The sequence below is a fragment of the Panthera uncia genome (genome assembly GCF_023721935.1).
Source record: "Panthera uncia isolate 11264 chromosome C1 unlocalized genomic scaffold, Puncia_PCG_1.0 HiC_scaffold_3, whole genome shotgun sequence".
NCBI classification, from domain to species: domain Eukaryota; kingdom Metazoa; phylum Chordata; class Mammalia; order Carnivora; family Felidae; genus Panthera; species Panthera uncia.
The window spans coordinates 18,700,902-18,725,665 of NW_026057584.1; the positions used below are offsets into that span (position 1 = coordinate 18,700,902).

General features: G+C 45.5%; 1 long non-coding RNA gene across 3 annotated transcripts; it reads left to right on the plus strand.

Moving 5' to 3' along the window:
• Positions 1 to 11,133: 11,133 nt before the first annotated feature.
• LOC125911172 (uncharacterized) lies at positions 11,134 to 24,682 on the plus strand. Of its 3 annotated transcripts, XR_007454281.1 has the most exons (4): positions 11,145 to 11,349; positions 12,672 to 12,829; positions 22,868 to 23,091; positions 24,237 to 24,682. It is a non-coding gene; the product is annotated as an uncharacterized LOC125911172 (long non-coding RNA). The 3 variants fall into 3 exon arrangements; XR_007454280.1 differs by having other exon boundaries at positions 11,134 to 11,349; positions 22,868 to 24,682; XR_007454282.1 differs by lacking the exons at positions 11,145 to 11,349; positions 12,672 to 12,829 and adding an exon at positions 21,484 to 21,904 and having other exon boundaries at positions 22,868 to 24,682.
• Positions 24,683 to 24,764: the final 82 nt, after the last annotated feature.

Genomic DNA, 24,764 nt, shown 5'->3' on the forward strand with positions numbered 1-24,764 from the left:
ACCTGCTTGGGATTCTCTCTCCCCTTCTCTCTCTGCCGTGCTCCCTCTCTCTCTCTCAAAAATAAACTTTAAAAATAAATTTACATATATGTATATGTGTGTGTGTGTGTGTGTGTGTGTGTGTGTGTATGTACATATATCACTCTATTCTCTTCTTGCTTGCATTTGCACGGTTTCCATGCTTGCATGAAAAAGTTGGATGTAATTCTTATCTTTGCTTCTCTATAAGTAAGGGGTTTGTCTGTTCTGGTTTCTTTCAGGATTTTTTCTTTATCTTTGAATTTCTGTAGTTGGAATAAAATATACTTAAATGTGGTTTTCTTTGTTATTCATCCTACTAGGTGTTCTCTGAGTTTCCTGGATCTATGGTTTAGTGTCTGACCTTACGTAATTTGGGGAAAATTCTCAGTCATTTCTTCAAATCTCTTCTGTTCCTTTCTCTTTCTTCTTCTGGTTTCCCCTTATGTGTACATTACACCTCTTGTAGTTGTCCTACAGTATTGGAAAGTCTGTTCTGGCTTTTGTCAGTCCTTTTCTGTTTCCTTTTTAGTTTTGGAAGTTTGCAATGAAATATCCTTAAACTCAGAGATTCCTTCTTCAGCCATGAATGTCCAGTCTACCTATAAGCCCATCAAAGGCATTCATTTCTTTCTTTTTTTGAATTATTTTTTTAATTGAAGTATAACTAACATGGCATTCTTCATTCCTATTACAATGGTGTTTTGTTGTTGTTGTTGTTGTTTTTTAACTCTCTAGTATTTCTTTTTGGTTCTTTCTTTGAATTTCCATCTGTTTACATTGTCCCTCTGTTCTTTCATGCTGTCTGTTTTATCCATTAGATGTCTTACCATATTAATCATAGTTGTTTTTAATTCCCAATCTGATAATTCCAACATGCCATATCTGAGTCTGGTTCTGATACTTGCTCTGTGTTTTCCAACTGTGTTTTCTTCTTTCTACTATGTCTTGGGTGCCTGGGTGGCTCAGTCAGTTAAGTGTTCAACTCTTGGTTTCAGGTCAAGTCATGATCTCACTACTGTGGGATCAAGCCCTGCATTGGGCTCTATGCTGAGCATGGAGCCTGACTGGGATTCTCTCTTTCTCTCTCCCTCTCTCTCCCCCACTCACCTGCACATGTGCTCTCTCTCTCCCTCTCTCTCAAAATAAATTAATAAACATTAAAAAGGAGTCACGTTACTGGACTTCAAGCTATCTTACAAAGCTATGATCATCAAGACAGTATGGTACTGGCACAAAAACAGACACTCAGATCAATGGAACAGAATAGAAAACCCAGAAATGGATCCATGAACAAATGGCCAACTAATCTTTGACAAAGCAGGAAAGAATATCCAATGGAATAAAGGGTCTCTTCAGCAAGTGGTGCTGGGAAAACTGGACCACTTTTTCACACCATACACAAAAATAAACTCAAAATAGATGAAAGACCTAAACATAAGACAGGAAGTCATCAAAATCCTCGAGGAGAAAGCAGGCAAAAACCTCTTTGACCCTCAGCCACAGCAACTTCTTACTCAACACATCTCTGGAGGCCAGGGAAACAAGCAAAAATGAACTATTGGGACCTCATCAAAATAAAAAGCTTCTGCACAGCGAAGGAAACAATCAGCACAACTAAAAGGCAACCGATGGAACGGGAGAAGATATTTGCAAACATATCAGATAAAGGGTTAGTATCCAAAATCTATAAAGAACTTATCAATCAACACCCAAAAAACAAATAATCTAGTGAAGAAATGGGCAAAAGATATGAATAGACACTTCTCCAAAGAAGACCTCCAGATGGCCAACCAACGCATGAAAAAATGCTCAACATCACTCATCATCAGGGAAATTCAAATCAAAACTACAATGAGATACCACCTTACACCTGTCAGAATGGCTAACATTAACAACTCAGGCAACAACAGATGTTGGCGAGGATGCAGAGAAAGATCCCTTTTGCACTGCTGGTGGAAATGCAAATTGGTGCAGCCACTCTGGAAAACAGTATGGAGGTTCCTCAAAAAATTAAAAATAGAACTACCCTACAACCCAACAATTGCACTACTAGGTATTTATCCAAGGGGTACATAGGTATGCTGTTTCGAAGGGGCACATGCACATCCAATGTTTATAGCAACACTATCAACAATAGCCAAAGTATGGAAAGAGCCGGCAAACGTCCATTGATGGATGAATGGATAGAGATGTAGCATATACATACAATGGAGTATTACTCAACAATCAGAATGAATGAAATCTTGCCATTCGCAACTACGTGGATGGAACTAGAGGGTATTATGCTAAGGGAAACTAGTCTGTCAGAGAAAGACAAATATCATATGACTTCATTCATATGAGGACTTTAAGATGCAAAACAGATGAACATAAGGGAAGGGAAGCAAAAATAATACAAAAGCAGGGAGGGGGACAAAAACATAAGAGACTCTTAAAAATGGAGAACAGACAGAGGGTTACTGGAGGGGCTGTGGGAGGGGGGATGGGCTAAACGGGTAAGGGGCATTAAGGAATCTACTCCTGAAATCATTGTTGCACTATATGCTAACTTGGATGTAAATTAAAACAATAAATTAAATAAAAATTTTTTAAAGAGTCACATTATTAAATATATATATGTCTTATGATTTTTTTTTTTTAATGGCCAGGCATGATGTACTGGGCTAAAGGAACCATTAAAAACAGTTTTTAGGAATGTGGTAAATTATAGGGGGAGAGAAAGCATTCCACAGTCCTATGGTTAGGTCTCAGTCTTCTGGTGAGCTTACACCTCTGGACTGTGAACTTCACATGTGCTTCTCAGTCCCTCTTACTCCATATTAGGTGGGACAGGATGGCCAGAGGGAGCTGCGGTTAGGTATTTCCCTTCCTCCAGGTCAGTTAAGCTCTGATAAACCCTAGCAAGTTAGACTCCAGTTAAATAGTTTCTCCAGAAGCCAACCTTGCTAAGACAAACAGAATGCTCTAGTGTATTTCAAAATGGTTCCTTTTCCTCCTCCCCCTGCCAGAAGCATGCAGAAATTTTTCTATTTACTCACTGTGAGATCTGGGTTGAATTACAGAAGATAAGGGGCCCCTGGGTGCCTCAGCCAGTTAGGCATGCAACTTCAGCTCAGGTCATGATCTCACGGCTCCTGAGTTTGAGGCCCGCATGGAGCTCTCTGCTGTCAGCACAGAGCTCACTTCAGATCCTCTGTTCCCCTCTCTCTCTGCCTCTCCCCCACTCTCTCCCTCTCCCAAAAATAAATATTTTTTTTAAATAATTTGAAAAAGTAAAGAATTACAGAAGGTAAAACTCACAAAAGCTTGGGGGCCTCTGGATGACTGTGTTCCCCCTGGAGTTTCTAACTCTCAGAATTGGTCATACTCAGCTCTGAGCAAATCATAAGCTATAGCTTATTTGCCCTATGACCTCACTTCTCTTACAAATCAAAGACTTGTTAATTTTTCAGTTTGTTTAGCTTTTTATTTGTTGTTAGGACAGAGTGGTGACTTCTAAGTCCAGAAACCGGAAGTCTAATATTTTATTATTACTGATTTCCAGCTTATTTGTCAAATTTTAATCCTGCAAGATTTGCAAAGATTTCCTTTATGGTCCAATTTAACCAAGACTTGGAAGGATCAAACTGCTACCAAGTAACTTAACTGCATCCCAGAACAAAGTTCAAACATAATTAAAGTTAACAGAAAATAACCCAGCACCCAATAAAGTAAAATTCACAATGTTTGGCACCCAAAGATTACCTGGCTTACAAAGAAGCAGAAAAATGTTATCTAAAAGGAAGAAAAAAAATTAATTAAAACCAACCCAGAACTGATACAGATTTTAGGATTAGCAGACAAGGGCATTAAAACAGTTATAGTAACTATATTATATATGTTCAACAGTTAAGTGAACACATGGAAGAAAGTTTTAAAAGACCTAAATTGGGGTGCCTGCGTGGCTCAGTTGGTTAAGCATCCAACTTCAGCTTGGGTCATGATCTCATGGCTCATGAGTTCAAGCCCCACATTGGGCTCTGTGCTGATAGCTCAGAGCCTGGAGCCTCCTTCAGATTCTGTGTCTCCCTCTCTCTCTGCCCCTCCCCCACTCACACTCTGTCTCTCTCTCTCCCTCAAGAATAAACATTAAAATTTTTTTTAAATAAGTAAAAATAAAAGAACTAAATTAACCATCTACAAATGAAACTACAATGTGTGAGATAGAAAGAGATTAGGAACAGATTAGACATTGCAAAAGAAAAGATTAGTGAATTTGAAGACACACAAAAGTGATAAGTTTAAGATGTGTACTATAAACCTCACAGCAGCCACTAAATTAAGAACCACAGAGTTATAGCTAATAATCCAATGAAGCAAAGAGTGGACTAACAAAAAGTACTCAATCCAAAAGGCAGAAAAGGAGGAAAAGGGAGCAAAGAACAGATAGGACAAATAGAAAATAAATAGCAAGGTAATAATCAACCTAACCATATTTAAAAACCACATTAAATGTAACTGAATTAATTAGGGGTGCCCGGGCAGCTCAGTCAGTTAAGTGTCCGACTTCAGCTCAGGTCATGATCTCACGGTTTGTGAGTTTGAGCCCCGCGTCGGGCTCTGTGCTGACAGCTCAGAGCCTGATGCCTGCTTCGGATTCTGTGTCTCCCTCTCTCTCTGCCCCTCCCCTGCTCATGCTCTGTCTCTCTCTGCCTTTCAATAATAAATAAACGTTAAAAAAAATTTTTTTAATGTAACTGAATTAATTAAACGGCAGAGATTGTCAATTTGGATTTTTAAAAAAAGATTCAACTATGTGTCTCCTAAAAAAAAAAGAAAAAGACACTTTCAACATAAAGACACAGATATTTTGATAAAAACTAAATGGGTAGAAAAAGACATATCCATGCTACACTAAAAAAAAAAAAAAAAAAAAGCCAAAATGGTTACATTAATACCAAAGTAGATTCAGAGAAAAAATATAACCAGGAATATAGAAGGTCATTATATAATGACAAAGGGGTCAGTTCATCAGGAGAACACAAGAATCGTAAGTGTTTATGCACTTGAAAGCAGAGCTCCAAGATTCATGATGCAAAAACTAATAGGACTGCAAGGGGTAATCCGGAATTATATTCAGAGGTTTCAACATCCCCCTGTCAATAAGGGATAAACAAGTAGACAAAATTCATAAGGATACGGAAGGTATAAGCAACACTATCGACCACCTTGACCTAACTGACATTGATAGAACACTCAACAACTGCAGCATACATATTCTTTACAGTCAGATATGCAGGTCTGCAGCTTAGAAGAGCCTTCTATGTAGGAAAGAGACTTGAGAGTCATTAGCTTTAAGATGATAATCAGAGCCTTGAGAGTGGAGGCAAAGAGAGTGTGGAGGGTGAGAAGAGAGGATGAGTAAAGGAAGAAGAACCAGCAGGGCAACCTGAGGAGCAATCCAGACGTAGAAGCAGGAGAGTGGGTGTAATCAAGACCACTGAAGAGTGTTTCATGCAGGTACCAGCCCATACAGTCAAGCCTGTATTTACTCATTCAATAATTCTGAGCACCTGCTACATAGCAGGCACTGTGCCGGGGACACAATGGGGAGAGAAAAAGCAGACTTTGACTCTACTGTCCTGGAGTTCACAATCTAGTGGGGAAGACAAACAAATCTCACCAACAAATCTGTAATAACAAAGATGGCTGTGAGAGCATACACCAAAGGAATGTGAGCTTCCTGAGGAAGTAACATTTGAGCAAGATCAAGACAGGCAGGCACTAGATAAAAAGCACAGGCAACAAAAGAAAAAATAGGTAAAGTGGACTTCATCAAAATTAAAATTGTTTGTGCTGCAAACGACATCATCAAGAAAGTGTAAACATACCCTGAGCACAGGAGAAAATGTTTGCAAAACATGTATCTGAAAAAGGATTTCTAACTAGAATATATTAAGAACTCCTAAAACTCAATAATAAAAAGACAAATAATCCAATTTATTTATTTTTTTTTTAATTTTTTTTCCAACGTTTTTTATTTATTTTTGGGACAGAGAGAGACAGAGCATGAACGGGGGAGGGGCAGAGAGAGAGGGAGACACAGAAGCGGAAACAGGCTCCAGGCTCCGAGCCATCAGCCCAGAGCCTGACGCGGGAATCGAACTCACGGACCGCGAGATCGTGACCTGGCTGAAGTCGGACGCTTAACCGACTGCGCCACCCAGGCGCCCCCAAATAATCCAATTTAAAAATGAGCAGAGGATTTGAATAGGCATTATCCAAAGTCATACAAATGGCTAATAAGCATGTAAAAGTATGCTCCAGATCATTTGCATTAAGGAAATGCAAATCAAAACCATAACGAGATACCGCTTCACGCCCAAAGGGATAGTCATAATGATAACTTTTAAAGTGGAAAATAACCAGTGTTGGAGAATGTATTAGTTTGCTAAAGCTACCATAACAAAGTACCATAAACTGAGTCCTTAAACAATAGAGATTTACTATTGCATAGTTTTAGACGTGTTAAAATATAAACTAAAGCGCATTAAAATTTTTAAGAGCTGGGGTCCCTGGGTGGCTCAGTTGGTTGAGTGTCAGACTCTTGATTTTGGCCCAGGGTCGTGGGATCAAGCCCCACCTTGCGCTCCATGCTGAGAGTGGAACCTACTTAAGATTCTCTGTGTCAAATTAAAAAAAAAAAAAAAAAAAAGAGTTTATTTGAGCAAAAACTGATTTGAATCAGGCAGTATTCAATCTAGCAGACAGAAAGGACCTCTAAGGAGCTGTACAAAATGAAAGACTTTCATAGGCAGAAGACAGTGGAATAAGGAAGTTACAGCAGCAAAAAAGGAGCTTGGTTATTGCGAGGTTACTTTCCCTTAGGGGACGGCAGAGGTCTATCTAGTGCTGATCAGGTGATTCCTGATTGACTGGTTTAAGATTCCATTTCTGGGACAGTTGAAACTATAATTAAGTTAACTCTCAGTTTGGCGATGTGGGACTTAGTATAAGTGACTCCACTGTGGGTCTGTTGTCTTGCTTTTAACAGAGGCTAGAAGTCCAAGATCAAGGTGTCAGCAGGGCCAGCTCCCTCCAAAGGGGCTAGAGAAGGATCTGTCCCAAGCCTCTGTCCCAGCTTCTGGTAGTTGCTTGGTTTGTGGCAGCCTACCTCCAGTCTTCACAGGGCATTCTCCTTGTGTGTGAGTCTCTGGGTCCAGATTTCTCCTTTTAATACAAGACACCAGTCATTTTGGATTAGAGGCACAACCTGCTCCAATATGACTTCATCTTAGCTAATTACATATGCAATGACCCTATTTCCAAGTAAGTTCACATTCTAAGGGACTCTGGGACATATGAATTTTGGAGGGACATAATTCAACCCATAACAGCAAGGATGTGGAGAAATTGGGACTCTCATACAGTGCTGGTGGGAATGTAAAATGGCGCAGCTACTCTGAAAAACAGTCTGGCGGTTTCTCAACATGTTAAACATAGAATTACCATATGATCTAGCAGTTCCACTCCTAGCTATATATCCAAGAAAATGAAAACATATGTCCATACAAAAAATTATATACAAATATTCACAGCAGCATAACTCATAAAAGGCAAAAAGTGGAAACAAACCAAATGTCCTTCAACTGATGAATGGATGAACAAAATGTAGGATTATCACACCACAGAACATTATTTGGCAATAAAACAAATGAAGTACTTAAACTTACACAATATTATACGTCAATTATATCTCAATAAAAACATAAATGAAGTACTGACACATGACTCAGCATGACAGCATAAATGAACCTTGAAAACGTTATGCTAAGTGAAAGAAGCCAGTCACAAGAGGTCACATAATGTACGATTCCATTTATAAGAAATGCAGGTTTGGCAATTTTGCAGATGCAGAAAGTAGACTGGTTGCCTAGGGCGGGGGAATTTGTGGAAGGTAGGGGGAGCTGGCTATTAATGGGTACAGGTTTCTTTCTAGGGTAATAAAAAGGTTCTGAAATTGATTGTGGTGATGGTTACACACTATGAATATACTAAGTTTAACTGTATACTTCCAGTGGGTGAATTTTATAGTATGTGAATTATAGCTTAACAAAGCTATTACTTAAAACTAATAATAGGGGCACCTGGGTGGCTCAGTCGGTTAAGCATCCAACTTCAGCTCAGGTCATGATCTCACTGTGAGTTCGAGCCCCACGTCAGGCTCTGTGCTAACAGCTCAGAGCCTGGAGCCTGCTTCAGATTCTGTGTCTCCCTCTCTCTCTGCCCCTCCCCTGCTCATGATCTGCCTCTCTCTGTCTCAAAAATAAATAAAAACATTAAAAATTTTTAAAAAATAGAAATAATAAATAGGAATAAATAAACTCCTTACCATGCAAGCAAAAGAGGGAGGGGGAGGAACATTCCAGTAAAAAACAATCACCAGAAGGTGAGCTCCAGAATGGCAGCAATTTTTGCCAGTTTTGTTCACTGCTGTAGTCCCAGCACCAAAACAATGTCTGGTAAATAGTAGGTCTGGTGTGTGTATACACACACACACACACACATATAGTATATAATATAATGTATTATATAGTAACCTGTGCAAAAGCCTTGTGGCTAGCTGTCTGTAGAGCATGTGGCTCTTGATCTTGGGTTATGAGTTCAAGCCCCAAGTTGGGGGTAGAGTTTACTTAAAAAAAAAAAATTAGAAAAAACATCCTGGTATCTAGAAAAGAGCACTGGCCTCTGGAGAAAAGATTCAGTGTGTGTGACTGGACGGAAGAGGATGGGCAGACCGTGCAAGTTAGAGATTTGTATCTTAATCCTAAAAGCAATGGGGAGCCACTGAGGGATTTTTAAGTGGAGATGATCAGATTTGCATTTCAAAAGACCCCACCAATAGCAGGGGACAGTCAATTAAGGTAAGGACTGAAAAGTTGGATTTAGCAACAAAGAAGTTGTTGGTGACCTTGGACAAAATCAGTCCAGGTAGTGAGATGGAGTGACTAATTTTGGGAACTGGAAAGGAAGTAGAGCTAGCAAAATTATCCTACACTTGGTAAGACCTCTCCTTATTCTCAAGTCTCCAAGGAAACCGACCAAAAATATACTTGGCTTGGGAAATAACAAAAGACATGTTCGCATGAATATTCACACACAGCCGGTTCACCAGCTGATTCTGTTTCTGTTCAAGGATTCCACACTTCTCACCCTGACACAGACTGAGGACCTGTGGCCACAGCGCTTGGTTCTCTCTCACCAAATGCTGGCCTTTCGTTGCTGGGAGCGGTGGATGGAAGGCCACAGAGCAGGCTGCCATCATCTGAGATGTGGGGGCGCTTCGGAAACAGAACTTGTCCCTTTTTAGCTTCGCTGCACCTCTCACCTGAACTACGTACAACCCAGAACCCAAGGGCAAGCCAAGTAGATGCACTGAAGCCCTATTCACAGAAAACTAAAGGGAAAAGCTTTTGGAATAGGGCACTTGTCCATAGTGACCAGATGTCTGAACTGAGAACCAAAAAGACTGGGTTCTAATTCTCATTCTGCCAGTCACAGTAGCAACTTAACCTCTCCAGGCTTCCATCTGCTCATCTCCGAAATTACGAGAATAAACACATGCCTTGCCCTGATCAGAGTGATTAGGAGGAAATGACAACTGCACAAGGGTGTATCTAGATTTTGTGGGGCCTGAAGTTTTTATCATTTCATAGGACCCCTTTAAGAAAAAGAATATAAAATTTTAAGAACAAAATTAGGTACAGATGTGAATATTTATGAGAAATTACATCAAACTACAAATTTTAAAAAGGTAATGCAAAAAATTTTTCTATTTTTTTTTAAATTACACATTTGTTATATTAATTGCCTGGCATGCCACTATCCATTTTTTGTCCACTACGTTTTTTGGCTACAAATTCTTTAATGGTTTCCTCAAACAAGTTTGTAATGTTTTCTATGAAGGAAGATGATTCAGTCTTTTTCTCTCACTGTTGATCAAAATTTGCTCTTTATTATTCCTAGTTCAAAAAGGTTCTTCCGTCATCCCCACTTATTATTTTAAAATCATTCTCAAGTTTGGGGAAATCTCCATCAAGTTTCTTTTCTTTATGAGCTATCCGATTTCAAGGACTTCCGCATTTTCTTGTGCAGTGATTAATCTTTTATCTCTCTTCATTCTTCTGGTGCTGGACACTCTAGGAACAAAGGACCTCTGGTACCTTCAGGTCACCATGCTTGTGATTCAGCACAGTGGGGGTTAGAAGTATTCTAGAAGCCTCTACTACACTGGGAAGGTGAGCAATAACTTAACTATATACAGGAACCTAATATATGTGTCCTACTTAACTCAAATTAAGTGTATTCCCTACTCCAAAATGCCTAAAAATGCTCATGGCTACTTCAGTGCCCTCCTCCCCCGATAGGGAAGTCATAGGTGAAAAGAGACCACTAGTGGTCTTAACAGAGTTGGGTTAAAATGTCTTAGTTTGGGGACACCTGGGTGGCTCCGTCGGTTAAGCGTCTGACTCTTGATTTCGGCTTAGGTCATGATCTCACGTTTAGTGGGTTCAAGCCCCATGTGGGGCTCTGTGCTGACAGTGCGGAGCCTGCTTGGGATTCTGTCTCCCTCTCTCTCTGCTCCTCCACCACTCGCACTCTCTCTCCCCCGAAATAATAATAATAATAATAATAATAATAATAATGCCAGGTTTTACTACCTTTATAAAAACACGACCTCTTCCATGGCCATAGAGGGGGCCTGGGAGAGTGAGGATCCAGAAAAAGAAGTTGCGTCAGCATTGCAAATCACCTAAGGCTACAAAGGGCTCTTTATACGGCTGAGTCGAGCCAAGAGGGAGGAAAGGTTACTCACGTTTGGAGGGAGGTTCAGCGGCCTGGCCAGCATGGCTCACAGCTCGTGGCCGGCCCAAAGCGTGCCCAGTGAAAAAAGCTGTGGCCACTGCCAGCCAAACCCCACGCAGAGGTCCCCGCCGACCCACTTGCCCCCTCCTGTGGCCCCCACTCGAGGTCCGGAGTGTCAGATGCGTCCAGCCCACCTTTAAGATCGGTAAATCTCCACCTCCGGTTTCAAAAGGAGCGCGCTCCCTCGGACCCGCCCCTCACTTCCGTCCTGAAAACCCTTTCATCCCACCAGGTCTCGCGATATCACGACTTCTCGCCTGTCCCGGCTAACCCCGGAGAGCAGCCCCCGCGGGACTCCTGGTGGTGACTTTCCCTGGTGGTGACTTTCTTGGGAAGTGTTTGGGATGAGAGCTCTTCACCTGGCACGCTTTCTAGCGGCATGGACCGGGCTGTTAAAGCGCACTTAAGTCCATCAGGCCCGAGGTTCGGATCAGGAGCGGAGGGGTGGGGATCCGCCTTCAACCTGACCCTGGTCCGGTTCTGTCTTATATGGGTGATAAGGACTCAAAAATATTAATGACTGCCGGACACTGGGCTCTATACACGTCATGTCTTTTAATTCCCACAATAACCCCAAGAGAAAGGCGTGGTTTTTACCCTGGTTGTACAGATGGGGAAACAGGCTCAAAAATGGAGGAATCTGCTGAAAGTGGGAAAGGATGTGACCAGTCTGACTGTAAGGCCTCATTACGTGGTAAAGCAATTTGTCAGCAGACTCCTAGATACCTAGAGGACACTGTAGCTCAATGAAAAGTATTCCATCTTTGGGTTCACAAGACTCATGTTCATATGCAAATACAGACACTTTCTATGCTGTGTGACCTTGAACAACTTGCTTAACCTTTCTGAGACTCAACTGATAGATAAGGATATTAATACTTTCACGGGATTATGAGGATTGGGTGTATAGTCAGTGCCTACTCCAAAATAGGCATTCAATAAATGGAAGTTATAGCTATTAATAATCTTTTTAACCCCTTATATGTTGTGCGGTGTTCAGTGTGTAGGAGGTACTTAATTTAATAAACCATAACTGAGTGAGTGAATGAATGGAGGGAGAAATGAAATAAGTCTGGCCAGATACCAGGTGGTCCCTGCCTCCAATCCCCTAATCTCTTACCCCACTTCCCTGATATGGCTACACCTCAGAGGGCTTGAAGTAGAAAATGACTGTTCATCCTCCTTTTCCCAAACAGTTGTGTGTAAACTTGTTACCAAAGTAGCATACAGAAAAGTGCACAAATCTTAAATACACTTAAGTTCTTATGAAATGAACACACTGAATGGTATAACCAGCTTCATGATGAAGAAGCAAAACATTACCAGCCCCCAGAATGCCCTTCATGTTTCTTTCTTTTTTTTTTTTTTTAATTTTTTTTTTCAACGTTTATTTATTTATTTTTGGGACAGAGAGAGACAGAGCATGAACGGGGGAGGGGCAGAGAGAGAGGGAGACACAGAATCGGAAACAGGCTCCAGGCTCCGAGCCATCAGCCCAGAGCCTGACGCGGGGCTCGAACTCACAGACCGAGTGATCGTGACCTGGCTGAAGTCGGACGCTTAACCGACTGCGCCACCCAGGCGCCCCTGTTTCTTTCTAATCATACTCCCACTATGGGATAACCACTATCTTGCCTTCCAATAGCTGAAATTAATTTTGCTTGCTTTTGCACAGGATGCACCTGGAATCACACAGCATGTGCTAATCTGTAACTTCCTGGATTTCCCTGTCTCCTTGATTCTAGTGGGAATCCAAGAAGAAGCCCAGTGGGGTTGCCTCCCAGGTGGTCAGGGCTACTCCCCAATGCCACCCACCTCAACATCATGACTAGCCTGTCTACATGCTCACTGGCCCAGGGATTCCTGTGCCCATGGACTCCTGGCACACCTCTCCCTTTCTGAGGTAAGAAAGAATCTTCTGCTGCTTCTTCTCAGCTTTTCATAAGGGTTCCCATGATAGAGGTGTATGTCCCTGGTGGCCCCTGCCTGTGCTCTTATACCCCAGATCTTTCCTTCTCCACCAGGAAGGCCCTGGGAGAGTAGAGGATGGGGATGTGCTGATTCACAAGGTGGTCATGCCCAGCTTCACACCATTCCAAGTAACACCTCTCCCCCTGCTTTGTTCAGTGTGCCCCTTCCTGCTCCATCGAAAACTCTTTCTCTCTCTGGGTGATGAACTCTCGGGGCCTCTGCTGTTCCTCCGTGCAGCCTAGCACCTGCCACATTCTCTCTCCCCACTAGACATGTTTGTTCATTCCTGAACCCCAATTGCGGGCATAGTTTTTGTCTTCTTCCAGAGGATTCCTGATGCCTTGCAGATTGAGGGATGTGGCTTAAGGGTCTTGGGCGTTCTGCCTCGAGGGGGCAGTGTCTCCTCACACCACAAGACAGCCTAGGCTTTAGCCCCGTCAAGAAGCCCCATTATACAGATATTATCATCAAACCCATGTTACATATGAGGAGGGTAAGGCTCAGAGAAGTTTAAGGGATTTGTCCAAAACTATTTCGTTCATAAGTGACAACAGGTAGACCTCAGGAATGCCAGTGATGCAGGCCTAGAAGGCTTGGCATCTGCTAAAGGCCACCGTTCACTGAAACTAAAATGAGACACATGGATATTTTACAGATTTCATATCTTGTCCTCAAACAAATCCAGGAGAAAGGTTTTCTAATTTCCAGATGGCAGATACAGAAACTGAGGTCCAGAGAAATTAATTATTCTGCCTGGGGTCACAGGGATAGAGAAAGGCTAAACTAGACTCAGCCCCTCCCATCCCACACATGGACCCGAAAGCCTGGCTCTTTCCTCTGTGCTCTGCCACACTCATCAAAAGGATTCTGACAAGTGCAGATATGAGTGGCTACATGGGTAATATAGGACAGTGGGGACTAGGCATTTACCCAAAGAATACAAAAATACTAATTCAAAGGGATACATGCACCCTGATGTTTATAACAGCATTATCGACAATAGCCAAACTATGAAAATAGCCCACGTGTTCATTGACTGATGAATGGATAAAGAAGATGTGTGTATATACACAACAGAATATTACTGAGCTATAAAAAGGAATGAAATCTTGCCATTTGGAACAACATGGAAGGGGCTGGAGAGTTATTACGCTAAGTGAAATAAGTCAGTCAGAGAAAGACAAATACCATACGGTTTCACTCATGTGGAATTTAAGGAAAAAAATGAGCAAAGGGGAAAAAAAGAAAGAGAGGGGCAAACCAAGAAACAGGCTCTTAACTGTAGGGAGCAAACTGATGGTTACCAAAGGGGAGGTGGGGGAGAGGGTGGGGGAAATTGGTGGGGATTAAGGAGTGCACTTGCTGTGGTGAAACTAATATTACACTGTATGTTACCTAACTGGAATTTAAATAAAAAAAAAAAAAAGACAGTGGGGAAGCATTCCAGAGAGAGCAGAACACGGACCACCAAGGGACAAGTTTTGGTTCTCTATTAATGTGTAACAAACAGCCCGCCCCCAATTTAGTGGCTTAAAATAAAATTTTATTTTTATCTTTCACAGTCCTATGGGTTGACTCCACTCAGCTGGGCACTTCTCACTGGGGTCTGTCATGCATTTGCAGTCAGATTGAAGCTGGGGCTGGAGTCATCGGAAGGCTCATCTGGGCTGGATGTCCAAGACGGCTTTTTATTTTATTTTTTTTTCTTTTCAAATTTGTTGCAATTCTAGTTAGTTAACATATAGTGCAATATTGGTTTCAGGAGTAGAATTCAGTGATTCATCCCTTACATACAATACCCAGGGTTCATCACAGCAAGTGCCCTCCTTAGTACCCATCACCCATCTAGCCCATCCCCCACCCACCTCCCTCCATCAACCCTCTGTTTGTTCTCTATTTTTAAGAGTCTCTTATGATTTGTTTCCCTGAAGCCCTCCATGATATGCCACAAGCCATCACCTCCAGTTTTTCTCCTTTGCACACCATGTTACACTGAAACAGCAGAGTCCCCTAATCAAGTTGATCCTAAGGCAAGACCTGACTGAGGTTCTGGTTCCTTAGCCTCTCTTGGTTCCTATTTCCCGAGCCTGATTCTGGAGGCTTCATGTCAATTTTGTGTGTTTCCGGATATCATTCCAGGAAATTTCTCTTCTACTTAAGTGAACCAGAGTCCATTTCTGTTGTCTGCAGTTAAGAACCCTAGTCGGCACAAAGACCCATTGAAATCTTCAGCCAGAGGAAGTGACATGATCAGAGCAATTTATGGGCGATAAAAATAGAAAAATCTGATAAAGATAGATTGAAGAGAGAAAAACAGGAATGAGAGAGGCCAGTTGGGAGGTCTTCATGACGTTTGGGGTGTATAATGAAGCACAATATTGCCAGTGCCGAAGAAGTGGGAGAAACAGCAGCTTTTGGCCACTGACTGAATATGGAAAAAAGAAGAGAAGGGAAAGTCCACGTTGACAGAGTTTTGAGTCTTAGCAACTAGGAAAACAATAATGTTACAAAGAGAAACAAGCAAGTCAGGGAAAACAGTTTGGAGGAGGAAATCTTCCATTCATTTATTCAACAACTATTAATTGCCTGCTCTATGCCAGGCACTGTTCTAGGCATTGGGAAGACAGCAGTGGGGAAAACAAAGTCTCAGTTCTAAATTAATAAATACATACGTGAGATAATGAACCTGCTTTAATAAAGCTTCAGTTTGTGGTGCCAGAGACCCACATCAGAACATATCTAACTGGCAGCCAGAACTTCAAGAAAAGTCCTAGGCTGGGCCTGAAGACAAATTGGTAGTCATTGTCATAGACGTTCATTCATTTATTCATTCACTTGTTAGAGTACCTACTATGTTCTCAGTACCATTCTTGCCATAGACATACAACAAAAAAAAATAAAAGAGGGGCTCAGCTCTCGTGGAGTTTCCATTATAGAGTACAGAGGCAGACAGTAAACAAATACACAAATATGTCAGATATGTGATGTGTACTATGAAGAGAAATAAAGCAAGGGAAAAGGAAGAGGAAGTTTGCTGTTTTAGATAAGATAGGTTGTTCTGCAAAGTCCCCTCTTGTAAGGAGATATCTGAGTGAAGTCCTGAATGAAGAGAGGCAACATCCACATGGTTGCTAGGGGAAACCTATTTCAGGCAGAGGGAATAGTAAGTGCAAAGGCCCTGAGGCAGGACAATTTGGTTTCCGCAAAGAACAGCCAGGAGAACAGTGTGGCTAAAGTAAATGGGTAAGGGCAAGAGTAGGAAAAGAGGTAAAGGTGGGAGTGGGAGTGGGAGCCAGATCCTGTAGGGCCTTGCAAGTCATTGCAAGTACTTTGGCTCTTGTTCTGAATGAGATAGAAAGACTTTGGAGAATTTTGAGCAGAGGAAGCACACGACATGACTAACACTTTAAAAGGATTGTTCTGGCTGCTATATATAGAGTAGACTGGGGGTGTGCAAGGGCAGAAGCAGGGAGACCAACTAGCAGACAACTGCAGTCATTCAAGGCAAGAGACCCGGGGTGGCTTGGACCAGGATGGTGATGAGGGAGGACATGACATGTGATCAGACTCTAGAAATAAACAGAAGGAGAACCGACAGGATTTTCTGATAGATTGGATGTGAGGTGTCAGAGAAATAAAGGAGTCCAATGTCTCCAGAGCTTTTAATAGGAGCAGCTAGGAGAGCAGTTGCCATTTACTGAATAGAGAGAATTGAGAATTATATCCAGAGCTTCAAGAAAGAGTAAAACTGGGGGCACCTGGGTGGCGCAGTCGGTTGAGCGTCCGGCTTCGGCTCAGGTCATGATCTTGCGGTCTGTGAGTTCAAGCCCCGCGTCAGGCTTGTGCTGACAGTTCAGAGCCTGGAGCCTGTTTCGGATTCTGTGTCTCCCTCTCTCTCTCTGACCCTCCCCCGTTCATGCTGTCTCTCCCTGTCTCAAAAATAAATAAACGTTAAAAAAATTAAAAAAAAAAAAAAAAAGAAAGAGTAAAACTGTCCCCAGCTTTCCTGCCTGGAAGGAATAATTTGGCTCCCAAGCCATGATGGGGGCCCAAAGTAAAGCACTCCTGTGGGGGCAAGGGGCAGGGGTGCATTAGCCTAGCATAGGCTATCAAGGCTGAGATGGGAGAAGCTGAAGTCTGCAAGGGGAGTGGAGGGAGCAGCAGCAATGGCAGCGATTTACAAAGGGATTGAATAACCCTTCTAACAAGGGAGGAGGACATCACAGAAATAGAAAGGGAGGAAATGAAAATATTTAAATGTTTGTTTATTTATTTTTTTTTAATTTTTTTTTTCAACTTTTTTTTTTTTTTTTTTTTTTTGGGGACAGAGGGAGACAGAGAATGAACGGGGGAGGGGCGGGGAGAGGGGGAGCAAAACAATCGGAAACAGGCTCCAGGCTCCGAGCCATTGGCCCGGAGCCTGACGCGGGGCTCGAACTCACGGACCGTGAGATCGTGACCTGGCTGAAGTCGGAGGCTTAACCGACTGCGCCACCCAGGCGCCCCAATGTTTGTTTATTTTTGAGAGAGAGAGAGTAAGGGAGGGGCAGAGACAGAGGGAGACATAGAATTTGAAGCAGGCTCCAGGCTCTGAGCTGTCAGCACAGAGCCTGACGTGGGGCTTGAACCCATGAGACGTGAGATCATGACCTGGGCCGAAGTCAGATAACCAACCGAGCCCCCCAGGCACCCCAGAAAGGGAGAAAATTAGAATAAACCTTGTGGTGTTGGACTGGAATTGAAGGTATGGTGTGCACTCTTGGCTTTCTGCATAGAGAGATTGATCTATCAATAAATAGAAATGTGTGTGTGTGTGTGTGTGTGTATATATATACACATATATGTGTGTGTGTATGTATATATATATATATATATATATATATATATATTTCCTAGCACTGTCCACTGAGAGGCCCAAAAGCAGTGACACTCCAAGAACAATGAACACACCTAGCACCCAGATCGTGATTTCTAAATATCACTCTCCATTAAAAAAGAACAAAGGTGCCTTGGATAAATGGCTGGTTGCAGGGCTGGAGCAGAGAAAGTACAAGATGAGCCTGGAAGTAAGGAAGTGCTCAAAGAATTATGATAGAAGCCAGCTTGGCAGGTGGCCAAATCTGGGAAATTTTTGAGCATCAAAATAAATAACGATTCAACAAGTAGAACACTCACGCCTATAATAATGGGGCCAAAGATGCATACCCCTGATGTAATCATGAGGAAACAACAGATAAACCCAAATTGAGAGACATTCTGCAATATAATAGGTCTGCAGTCTTTTGAATTGTCCTGATCATGAAAGCAAAAGAAACCTTAGACACTGTCTCAGACTGAAGGAGTCTGGAAAGACATGATAACTGAACGTAATGAATAATTCTGGACCTGGATCCTTTCATCATTAGGCCAATTGATGAAAGTGCAATAAGGTCTGGGTATTAGACAATATGAATGTATCAATGTTAATTTCCTGATCATGAGCATTGCATTGTTATGTAGGAGAATGTCCTTTAAAAAAATCTATTCATTTTTTGAGAGAGAGAGCATGGGTGGGCAAGGGACAGAGAGAGAGGGAGACACAGAATCTGAAGCAGATTCCAGGCTCTGAGCTGTCAGCACAGAGCCCTACGGGAGGTGTGAATTCATGAACCTGTGAGATCATGACCTGAGCTGAAGTCAGACGCTCAACCACTCAACCGACTGAGCCACCCAGGTGCCCCAAGAACGTCCTTTTTTTGTGAGACATATACACCAAGGTATATGGAGTGATGGGACATCATGTAAGCAACTGACTCCCAAGTGGTTCAAGGAAGGGGAAAGTTCTTTGTATATTGTAATTTTTCTTTTACATCAAATAAAAAGAAAAAAGACAAGGAAGGAGTGAATGAAATCCCTGAGGCAGTGGGGAGTGAGGGGGCGTGGTCAGCCAGTGCACAAAATAGTAGAATATTTCTTTTTTTTTAATTTTTTTTTCAACGTTTTTTATTTATTTTTGGGACAGAGAGAGACAGAGCATGAACGGGGGAGGGGCAGAGAGAGAGGGAGACACAGAATCGGAAACAGGCTCCAGGCTCCGAGCCATCAGCCCAGAGCCCGACGCGGGGCTCGAACTCACAGACCGCGAGATCGTGACCTGGCTGAAGTCGGACGCCCAACCGACTGCGCCACCCAGGCGCCCAAATAGTAGAATATTTCTAAGGAGAGGGCAGTTAAAGATGTGTCATGTTGCAAAGAGATGGAAGAGGAACAAGACTGAGAAAAAAAAAGTATTAAACTTACAAAATTGTTTCTATGTTATCAATCAGGGCAACAGCTGTTTACATATGCAGCATAATGGGAGCTAAATCAGTTATTCACGAGAATGCTGGCTGTGCCTATGGATTTCTACAACTTCTTGGCATCCTGGGCCTTGGGATTCAGAGGCTGGAAACCTGCTTTCACTACAAACCATCATGATTTTAAGAAGAAAATCCTAATGACATAATCATATTAGCTCTTGTCAGGAGAGCAGATCTCCCTAATTCCTAGTTTTAGAAGGTTCCTTTCTTAAGTTTAGTACATTCTCATTATATGCAATGCTCACATTTGGGGCCAAAAACATTCTGAATCTGGAATTATTATTGTGCCCAAGTAATACATGTTCATTATAAACAAAAATGTAGATAGAACAAATTTTAAACCACCTATAATCCCATCATCCAGAAATAGTTTCCATTAGCAATTTGCTGCTTATTTTAGACTTTTAAAATTCAAATCACATCTATAAATTTTTGTTGCACTAAAGGAAGGATCCTGCCCTGTGCTATTTTGTATCTTGCGCGCGCGCGCACACACACACACACACACACACCATATAGAGCAAACACTGTCTCAGTCACTAAATATGCTTCAACCACCTCACTTTTAAGGACGCTGTGAAGAATTCCATTGAGCAGATGGGCGTTGATTTATGTAATCATGTTCCTATTTGAGGACTTTTGCATTGGGCGCAGAGAGACCGCGCCTCAGAACTTGCCCACGAAGCAGGGACGACTAGGGAGGATGAGAGGTTGGGGGATAGCTAAGTCACAGGGAACAAGGTTTCAAGTACACAGAGGAAAGGTCATCGAGGCCACGGCCGGCAGAATTCGAAGAGCTGAAGGAGTCAGGTTGTACCCCAGGACAAGGGGCGCCGAATGGGTGGACCTCGAGACCCGAAGAACTGAAGCGAGACCCGTGGTGGTGGCGGCGGCTGCGGGCGGCCCAGGCTCGAAAGCTAGTGCACCGCCGCTCCTCACCAACAGAGGGCGCTGGGGCCACAGCAGTACGCAGTGGGCGGGTGCCAGCTGCCGGCCAGATGTGGGGAGCTGGACCGCGGGAGACGCTAGCTCAACCCCAGCCCCTCCAGGCCTGCAGGCAGGGAGAGAGCGAAGACGAGATGCAGGGGACAAGGGTGATGGCAGAATACGCCACCATCGCTGCTCTGCAGGGTCCTAGTTTGCCTTCCCTTGTAGGGCAGAAGTGAGGAGAGAGAAGCCTCCTGCCCAGAAGGGACTCTGATTCGCACAAAAGCAAAGTATGGGCTGGCAGCCACCCTGAGGCTGGCTCAGCAAAACAGAGCCAGGTCCACCGGGTGGGGCTCCGGGCCAGGGGAGACCCACGCGACTGTCTGCGGCGGGAAAGAGAGCCGGCCTTGAGGGCTTTGAGCTTCTGGAGTACCCAGCCCTCGAGTCCAGACGTCCAACACACACACCACACCACACCACACCACACCACACCACACCACACCACACACAACCTCCCTGCACTCTTTCTGCCCGGGTGCGGTGTGCATTCAAGAAGAGAGAAATTGAGGCACAGCCGGACAGAGCACTAACTAGACCTGTCCCCCCCATGTTGCCTGCAGGGGAGAAGTTGGGCTAGAGGGCCACAGTTCGAAGTTCCAATTAAGGATCCTGGGCCGGGGACAACCCCAGGGACCCCGCCCTCTTGGCCTGCCAGCTGTCCCCACCCCGGCTGCTTCCCTGACTCCGGAGTAATCAGCTGCTGCGCACGGCTGTAATTGACGGTGCAGGCCCGGTCTGGCAGAGGGCCGGCGGGCGGCGCAGGGGCGGGCGAGGGGCTTAATTGCAGGGCTTCAGGTCGCAGTCTGGGCTGCAGCTTCGCTTGGGGTGGGGGGAGGAAAGGGACAAACACTAAGCTCGCAGAGCCTGGTCTCAGGGGGGAGCTAAAAGACCTTCCATTCGGTAGTAGGGGATTCCTTCCCCGGAAAGTGGGGATGGAGGGGCTTGAACCCTAGCGAGAGTTTCGGAGGAAGAGCTGGACGTCTCTGGAGAGCTAGGCAGAGGGGGGTAGATTCCAAACTCCCCACCCCAACCCCAAGGAGCCCTGGTTCATCCTGTCCGAGACTCCTCCCCTCGTTATGACCCTCCCTCCACCACCACACGCCGCTTCCCTTTCTGCCGCCCCCGTCACCCCCCCTTCTCGTATCCCCAGGGCGCTCCCACCCTGGGGAAGAATGTGCCCTCCTAGCGCACCCTTGCCATGGTAACGGCACACCCCCACCCCCGCGCACCGCAGCGGCCGGGCCTGGCCCGCAGGGCGGCGAGAAAAGGGGGAGTGGGCGCCTCCCAGCCCCGCGGACACACCTCGACTGCCCTGGTTGCCACAGTAACCGGGGAAGTTTCGAAGTGCGCAGGCGCAAAGTGGCACAGGGCTCTACTCCTGATCCTTCACCCCTCTAATCCACCAGCAGAGAACCCTGGCTCCTAGGAGAGACTGCCACTCATCCCCCTCCACCCCCGCGCAACTTCAAGGACAAAGTCTGGAGAGGGATCATGGGGCGTCCCAGCTTCCACGCACTTCAAGCCTAGGGAGCAAACGTGGCCAGAGGGCCCAAAGAGTCTGAAACCTGAAAAGGGATCCCCCTGTCCCCAGCCCGTCCACCTCCCCAACAGAGCCTGAGGGGGGCGCTGGCAGCAGGAAGCCCGGAATAGCCCCGGAGGCGCACAGGCCCCACAGTGGAGCGGTGATTACAGGGACCTGTCCCTCCCGCCCCCGGCTCCCACTCTCATTAAGTCATTTTTTCCCCTGTTGGAAAGTCCCCGTGCCTTGAGCGCAGGGGTTGGGGCGACCGCAGGCAGCTGCCGGCAACCACATGAGAAGGGGGGGGGGGGGGAGGGGAGGAAGGGGGCCGCGACTAGAGCCTGGCCAAACTCCAACGTGGAAGGTCCCCTGCCGGGGGCTAGCTGGGGGCGCATTGATCTGGGAGGAGGAGGGCTTGGAGAAGCTGACCTAGCTTCTCATCCTGGGTCTTCCTAGAGTTGTTAGGGCCTCTACTCTGCCTCTTTCCTCTTATTTCAGCCCTGGGACCTTGGGTGACTGGAAAGCAGGATGCCTGGGTTCTGATCCCCACCCCGGTCTGGCTGCCTCTCCCTGACCCTTAGCCTGACCACTGCCTGCTGATCTGTCCACCACCCTCATTCTCTGTTAGTTCTCCCCCTCCCTCCAGCTGGAGCCATCCAGGCTCTATTAAACCATACTAGTTTTTCCTCCTGCAAGGAGGTGACCCAGGGTCCATCAAGGTGAAAGGTATTGGGGACCAGGTCAGTTCCCTTCCCCTCTAATCTATGGTCCACCATCTGTTCTTATTCCAAAATTGCAACCCTGGTCCTCCCCCCCCCCCAAGCTATTTGGCAAATTCTTCCTCCCATCTACCTCCATCACCCCCAATTTCCAGTCAGCACATTGATTTCTGTCTCGCCCTTCAGCCAGGATGCCTAAGTCCCATGCCCCTTGGGCCCTATTTTCCTGCCCTTCATCACCTCCACATCTCCCTTTAGGACCATTGCCAGATCCTACATCCCCCTTTTCAGTTGTGGGGTCCAGCTTTTGCCCTGAGACCCTAGCCAGCTTCTGGCCCAGAGGGACGATATGGAGTGGGTAACACCTTGTTTGTTCCTTCCCCAACTTTCACTCTCTTCCTTTACAGATCCTGCCAGCATATATCAGCTCACCAGGACTTGACTGGAACACATCCTTCCCCCCACAACGTGGTGTCCAGCCCCTGCCCCACCCCACCACTCACTCCTCTCTGGAGGCAGCAGGCTCTGCAGTGTTCCTGCTCCTACCTCATTACCCCAGCCCTGATCCTGTATCTCTCCAGTCTCTCCTCCCCCTGGCTCTGTGCTCCTTAAGCCTGGAAGGCACCGGAGGGTGAGGTCAAAGCTAATACGCAGTGGACACTGCTGGGGGTGGGAGTGCTCCCCACTCAGGCCTCTCTTCCTCACCCCCCTACCTCTTTTCTCCTCCTCCCTGGGATGGGAGGGAGCAAGGGGGCGGGGAACCCAGCCCCCACAGCTCCCTCCTGGGTGAACAAGAGGAAAGGAATGAGGCAGGTGTGTCGGGCTGCTCCCGCTTACCCCTCCTCTCCGGGGGACTCTAACCCGCCTGCCTGTGGGGCTGTCTTTTGGGGGTTGGGGAGAGAAACTCTGTCCTCCCCAGAAGCAGCGGAGCTGAGCATGTGTAAGGCCTGGCTGTCGTGGGCATGTCCAGGAGCTGCCGGGATGCAGGCAGTTGGAGGAGAGAAGCTGAAGGCAAGCTAGTTGGGGCAAAACTCTCAACAGGGATACACCACCATAAGAGCGTCCTTTCCTTCTCACCCCTACCCTGAGGTAGGGAGACATGGGCTAAAGAAATATGGGGATTCGTGTAGGCTGGCAATCGGGAAAAGGAACAAGACTTCATCCTTGTCTGGTTCATCCAGAAGGGTGCCATTCTGGGTAAAATGAGGCAGGAAGCAGGATCCTCAACTTGGAGCAGCAGGAGGTCTGGATGAAGTAGGTGAAGTGCTCTTTCTCTGAGATCCCGACCACTCTACCTCCGTCTCTACCACCCTCCTCCTTGAGGGTTTGGGACAAAGGAGGCCAAGGAAGGATGTCTCTTCGCCTCTGGCCTTACTTACATACCCCATCTCCCCTGCATGCACTCAGAGAGACCAGCATCCAGACAGTGAGTCTCCTGGCCCTCCCCCACCACCCTCCTCCCTGCCGCACCTTCTAGCCCCACCTGCTCCCTGGGGCGCTGGGCTGGCTGGGTTGAGCTGGGTCTTGCCCAGGATTACTCCTCGCAGAGTGCCTGTCTCTGCCGAAGGGTGCTGCTGGGCACCGCCACTCGTCCTGGCTTGTGGCAGAGGGCTCAGGCACAAGGTGGACAACTAGAGCTCTGGAATTAAGAGCTCCGGATCCAGCTTCTTGTCAACATCCCCCTGGCCTCCATTCAGGCAGGTCCCATCTGGTTTGGAAGATGGCTGTAGTTTCCTAACTGGCCCCCTGTTGTTAACTCCTCCCCTCTTCATTCAGTTCCCCAGCACAGTGAGCCATGTGGGAATCAGACCATGACACTCACCTGTTCAAGACCCTCTGAAAGTTTCTCATTCCTCTGAAAATCCCAACTCCTTATGATGGCCCAGAGGGACATGTGATGTGACTCTTGCCTGCCCTCCCAACTCCTCTCCTGCTAACCTGCCCTTGATTGCTTCATCCGATCACACTGGCCTCTTGGCTGTTCCTCCTGAGGAGATCTCTCTCACCACCGACCTTTGGCATTCACATGGCCTCGGCCTGGAAAGCCCTTTCCCTCAATCTGTGCGGGGCTATCTTCGGCACACAGGTCTCAGCATGAGTAACATAACTCAGAGAGGCCTTCTCAGACCAATGACTTTATCTAAAGAGGCCACACTCCTACCTATGTGTCTTATTCATCAATACCTTGTACCTTATTCATCAATAAATGAATCAATGAAAAAGATGTGGGGTGTGAGTGTGTGTATACATGCAGCCATAACGAAGGAGGAGATCTTGCCATGTGCAACCATATGGATGGACCTT